The sequence below is a fragment of the Hippopotamus amphibius genome, chromosome 1 (genome assembly GCF_030028045.1).
Source record: "Hippopotamus amphibius kiboko isolate mHipAmp2 chromosome 1, mHipAmp2.hap2, whole genome shotgun sequence".
Lineage (NCBI taxonomy): Eukaryota > Metazoa > Chordata > Mammalia > Artiodactyla > Hippopotamidae > Hippopotamus > Hippopotamus amphibius.
In genome coordinates, this window is record NC_080186.1 from 146,128,805 (window position 1) to 146,134,757 (window position 5,953).

Consider the following 5,953-nt stretch of genomic DNA (forward strand, 5'->3'; position numbering starts at 1 on the left):
TATTGTCTGCTTCTCCCAGATTATAAACTCCTTGGGGGCAAAGAAGTCTGAATTCTTCATTGTTTTACCCTCAGTACCTGAACGGGTGCTTGGCACACTGCTCTCAATAAATCCTGATTGAATGATGGGGGGTGGAGTCAGAATGCTCAGTTAAGGAAAGGTAATGATATGCAGCAAGCATATTTGGGAAAGCTGTTTAAAAGTATGTATTCATAAATCAAACTTGAAAATAAGTCCATCTCCCCTCTCCCCTTTCATCCTTTACCTGTGGTGTTCCATTTTTGAGTGGAGAAAGTTGAGTGGGACTTGTTCGTGTGTGTGCTGAGTCATTCGTTTTCAGGGGACTCTGACTGTTAATAATTCCCCTCCAAAGCAGGGAGTAAGACAGTACTGGGAGAACTTTCTGCATAAGGACTCCTCCTGGCTTCAAGGTTGGGCCTCTCACTGTCATTTGCTTTCTGGGCACAGTAGAGCCAAGCAGCATTGTTTAACCTTTTGGAAGCTGTGTATGAAATTTACATTAGCAGGGTGTTGCTGTTCAGTTACAAACCGTTTATCTCATGAATATCAATGTGACCATTTGCTCTGAGAAATTATCTTCTATCTTTTGAGAGGAGTGAGGAATCCATAAAAGTGTACAGAAGAGAGGATAGACAGCTCCACTTCCTCTGGGATTTCTGGGGAGAATGATTGGGGAGCGAGGTGACCTCTGCACCCAGGAAGAGTGCCATGGGAACATTTCTTTTCTCTCTCCCAGGGCAATTTTGAATAAATATTTTGGTTTATTTATTTAAAAGTATATGAGTGCTATCACAAAGCCTTGCAAAGAGTAGGCACTTGGTAAATATCTGCCCCATCAGCTGTTTGATATTTAAGAATACTTATTAAACAGAAAACTCATTCAGTAATAAAGAAATATGAGCATGCAATTAAGGTAGTGTCAACCTAAATCTATAATTTACCACTAAGGAATTTCTATTTAAGTAGACACCAATGACCAGAAAAAGGACTTTAAAAAAATTAATAGACTTTTCCTCTCAGAGCAGTTTTAGGTTTATAGAAAATTGAGCTGAAAGTACAGAGAGTTTCCATTGGTCCCCTTTCCCCACCTCCCCTCAGTTTCCTGTTAGTACCTCTTGCGTTAGTGGGTACATTTATTTTACAATTGAAGAACCAATACTGATACATTATTATTAACTAAAGTCCATACTTCATATTAGGGTTCATTCTTGGTGGTATGTGTTCTACGAATTTTTTTTTAATTGGGGTATAGTTGCTTTACAAAGTTGTGTTAATTTCTGCTGTACAATGGAGTGAATCAGCTATATGTACACATATATTCCCTCCCTCTTGGACCTCCATCCCACCCCACCCCCATCCCACCCATCTAGGTCACCACAGAGCACTGAGCTGAGCTCCCTGCACTATAGAGCAGATTCCCACTAGCTATCTGTTTTACACATGGCAGTGCACATACGTCAATCCCAATCTCCCAGTTAACCCCACCCACCCCCTCCGTGTTCACACGTCTGTTCTCTATGTCTGTGTCTCTATTCCTGCCCTGCAAATAGATTCATCTATACCATTTTATAGATTCCACATATGTGTGTTAATATATGATATTTGTTTTTCTTTTTCTGACTGCACTCTGTATGACAGACTAGGTCCATTCGTGCCTCCACAGATGACCCAATTTTGTTCCTTTTTATGGCTGAGTAATATTCCATCATATATCTGTACCATAGCTTCTTTATCTATTCTTCTGTCCATGGACATTTAAGTTGCTTCCATGACTTGGCTATTGTAAATAGTGCTGCAATGAACATTGGGATGCATTTGTCTTTTTGAATTATGGTTTTCTCAGGATATATGCCCATTAGTGGGATTCCTAGGTCATATGGTAGTTATATTTTTAGTTTTTAAAGGAACCTTCATACTGTTCTCCATAGTGGCTGTATCAGTAACATTTCCACCAACAGTGCAAGAGGGTTCCCTTTTCTCCACCCCCGTCCAGCATTTATTGTTTGTAGATTTTTTTTAATGATGGCCATTCTGACTGGAGTGAAGTGATACTGCATTGTAGTTTTGACTTGCATTTCTTTATTAGTGATGTTGAACATCTTTTCATGTGCCTCTTGGCCATCTGTATGTCTTCTTTGGAAAAATGTCTATTTAAGTCTTCCACCTATTTTTTGATTGGGTTGTTTGTTTTACAGACGTTCAATGACATGTATCCTTCTTTACAGAATCATACAGAATAATTTCACTGCCGTAAAAGTCCTCTGTGTCTCAGCTTTTCATCCCTTCCCACCTCTCCTACTGAACCTCTGGCAACCACTGATTTATTTCTTTTTTTGCCTTTAAAAAATTATGGTAAAATATATATAACATACAACTTATTTTAATCATTTTAAGTGTGCAATTTAGTTGCATTAACTACATTCAACCACTAATCTTTTTACTATCTCTATACTTTTACACTTTCTAGAATGTCTTGTAGTTGGAATCCTACAATATGTTGCCTTTTCAGACTGGCTTCTTTCACTAACCAATGTGCATTTAAGGAGGCCATGGTTTTTGTAATTTTATCTGAGGTAGTATTGCTACTGAAGACTATTTTTTAAGCTCTTTTAAAAAGATAATTTAATTGATTAATCATTTAGTTAATTGACTGTGATGGGCCTTCCTTGCTGTGCCCAGACTTTCTCTAGTTGCAGCAAGTGGGGGCTACTCTTCAATGTGATGGTGCAGGCTTCTCATTGCGGTGTCTTCTCTTGCTGCGGAGCACGGGCTCTAGACGCGTGGGCTTCACTACTGAAGACTTTAATCATCAGAACTTCGTTCCTGGACATGCAGTCTGGAGTGAGTCTGGTATTGGGAGGGGATTCTCAAGAAACTTGGAAACTTAGATTTCAGTGTTAGTCATTTAGCTAAATGACTTAGAGCATAAATAAATAGAGTAGCTAGCTGTTATTTACACGCACAGATTCCTGGTAACTAGTGATTCCTGGTAACTAGCCCTTTTAAGTTTCATACCATTATTGTTTCTATTTATTTAGATGTTAAACTTCTATGTCATTTTGTGTATTTTAAAATGTGTGTCTCTTTGCAAGAAGGATTCAAAGGGGCTTGGCTTTTTCTAATGAAATAGAGAAATAAAACTAAAATGATAAAAGCATTAGCATCAAAATCATGCCATAGTAGTTAACCGTTTTGGTGAGGGGCAATTTTTGTTAGTGTCAGTAAGATCACAGATTCCTCACAGACTTAAAATAAAACCAGGAACTGAAATGTTCCTTCATCGTACCATTATTTGGATGTTCTGAACTTTGTAATAGGTACAGGGAGTAGGTGGTAGGATAGAAGAAGAAGTAGGCCAAGTTGGAGAAAATGCTGAAGGTGACTTGGCACTGCCAGCATCCACCTAGTGCTCGTAATGAACCAGGTGCACAGGTGGTACACAAACAGGACAAGGTAAAGTAGCCGTACCTCCTGTGTTCCTGTCGCTGCAGTGGATGCTGGAGGTACGGGGATGAACAGAACATAGCCCCTGCCCTGATGAGCTGACATTCCGGTAGGGGTTCTAGAGTAAATAAGAAATGAAAATAGATTTAAACTCGGGGGGGCGGGGTGGGGGTGGGGGAGAAATGCTATGAAGAGAAACACAATGAACATTCAAGAGTGGTCCTGTGAGTGTCTACTTGAGATAAGGTGGTCAGGACAGGCCTCTCGGGAGTGGTGACATTTGAGTAAAGAGTTCTTAGTAATGAGGGTACCAGCTATGTGTAGATTTGGCAGGAGGTTATTCCAGGCAGAGGGAACATCAGGTGCAAATGTCTTAGAGCTGGAATTAGGTTGGCACATTCAAGGAACAGTTTTTTAATTTTTATTGGGGTATAGTTGATCCACAATGCTGCATTTCAGATGTACAGCGAAGTGAATCAGCCACACACATACGTATATTCACTCTTTTTTCAGATTCCCCTCTCATACAGGCCATTACAGAATGTTGAGTAGAGTTCCCTGTGCTATACAGTAGGTTCTTACTAGTTATCTATTTTATATATAGTAGTGTGTATATGTCAGTCCCGATCTCCCAATTTATCCCTCTCCCCGTTACCCTCTGGTAACCATAAGTTTGTTTTTTTACATCTGTGACTCTATTTCTGTTTTGTAGATAAGTTCATTTGTACCCTTTTTTTAGATTCCACGTATTAGCGATATCATATGATATTGGTCTTTCTCTGTCTGACTTACTTCACTCAATATGACAATCTCTAGGTCCATCCATGTTGCTGCAAATGGCATTATTTTGTTCTTTTTTAATGGCTGAGTGATATTCCATTGTATATATGTACCACATCTTCTTTATCCATTCATCCATTGATGGACATTTCAGTTGCTTCCATGTCCTGGCTATTGTAAATAGTGCTGTAGTGAACATTGGGGTGCATGTATCTTTTTGAATTATGGTTTTCTCTGAGCATATACCTAGGAGTGGGATTGTTGGGTCACATATTAGTTCTATTTTTAGTTTTTTTAAGGAACCTCCATACTGTTCTCCATAGTGGCTGTATCAGTTTACACTCCCATCAACACTGCAGGAGGGTTCCCTTTTCTCCACACCCTCTCCAGCATTTGTAGATTTTTTGATGGCGGCCATTCTGACTGGTGTGAGGTGATACCTCATTGTAGTTTTGATTTGCACTTCTCTAATAATGAGTGATATTGAGCATCTTTTCATGTGCTTTTTGGCTATCTGTATGTCTTCTTTGGAGAAATGTCTATTTAGATCTGCCCATTTTTTGTTTGTTTTGATATTGAGCTGCATGAGCTGTTTGTATATTTTGGAGATTAATTGCTTGTTGGTTGCTTCATTTGCAAATATTTTCTCCCATTCTGAGGGCTGTCTTTTCATCTTGTTTATGGTTTCCTTTACTGTGTGAAAGCTTTTAAGTTTAATTAGATCCCATTTGTTTATTTTTGTTTTTATTTTCTTTACTCTAGGAGGTGGACCAAAAAGGATCTTGCTGTGATTTATGTCAGAGAGTGTTCTTCTTATGTTTTCCTCTAGGAGTTTTATAGCATCTGGCCTTACATTTAGGTCTTTAATCCATTTTGAGTTTATTTTTGTGTATGGTGTTAGGGAGTGTTCTGATTTCATTCTTTTACATGTAGCTGTCCAGTTTTCCCAGCACCACTTATTGAAGAGGCTGTCTTTTCTCCACTGTATATTCTTGTGTCCTTTGTCATAGATTAGGTGACCATAGATGCATTTTATCTCTGGACTTTCTATCCTGATCCATTGATCTGTATTTTTGTTTTTGTGTCTGTACCATACTGTTTTGATTATTGATGCTTAGTATAGTCTGAAATCAGGGAGCCTGATTCCCCCAGCTCTGTTTTTCTTTCTCAAGATTGCTTTGGCTATTTAGGGTCTTTGGTGTTTCCATACAAATTGTAAATTTTTTTTGTCCTAGGTCTGTGAAAATTACCACTGGTAATTCGATAAGGATTGCACTGAATATACAGATTGCTTTGGGTAGTATAGTCATTTTCACAATATTGATTCTTCCAGTCCAAGAACATGGCATATCTCTTCATCTGTTTGTGTTATCTTTGATTTGTTTCATCAGTATCTTATATTTTTCTGAGTGCAGGTCTTTTGCCTCCTTAGGTAGGTTTATTCCTAGATATTTTATTCTTTCTGTTGCAATGGTAAATGGGGTTGTTTCTTTAATTTCTCTTTTTGATTTCTCATTCTTACTCTATAAGAATGCCAGCGATTTCTGTGTATTAATTTTGTATCCTGCATCTTTACCAAATTCATTGATGAGCTCTTACAGGTTTCTGGTAGCATTTTTAGGATTTTCTATGTATAGTATCATGTCATCTGCAAACAGTGACAGTTGTACTTCTTTTCCAATTTGGATTCCTTTTGTTTCTTTTTCTT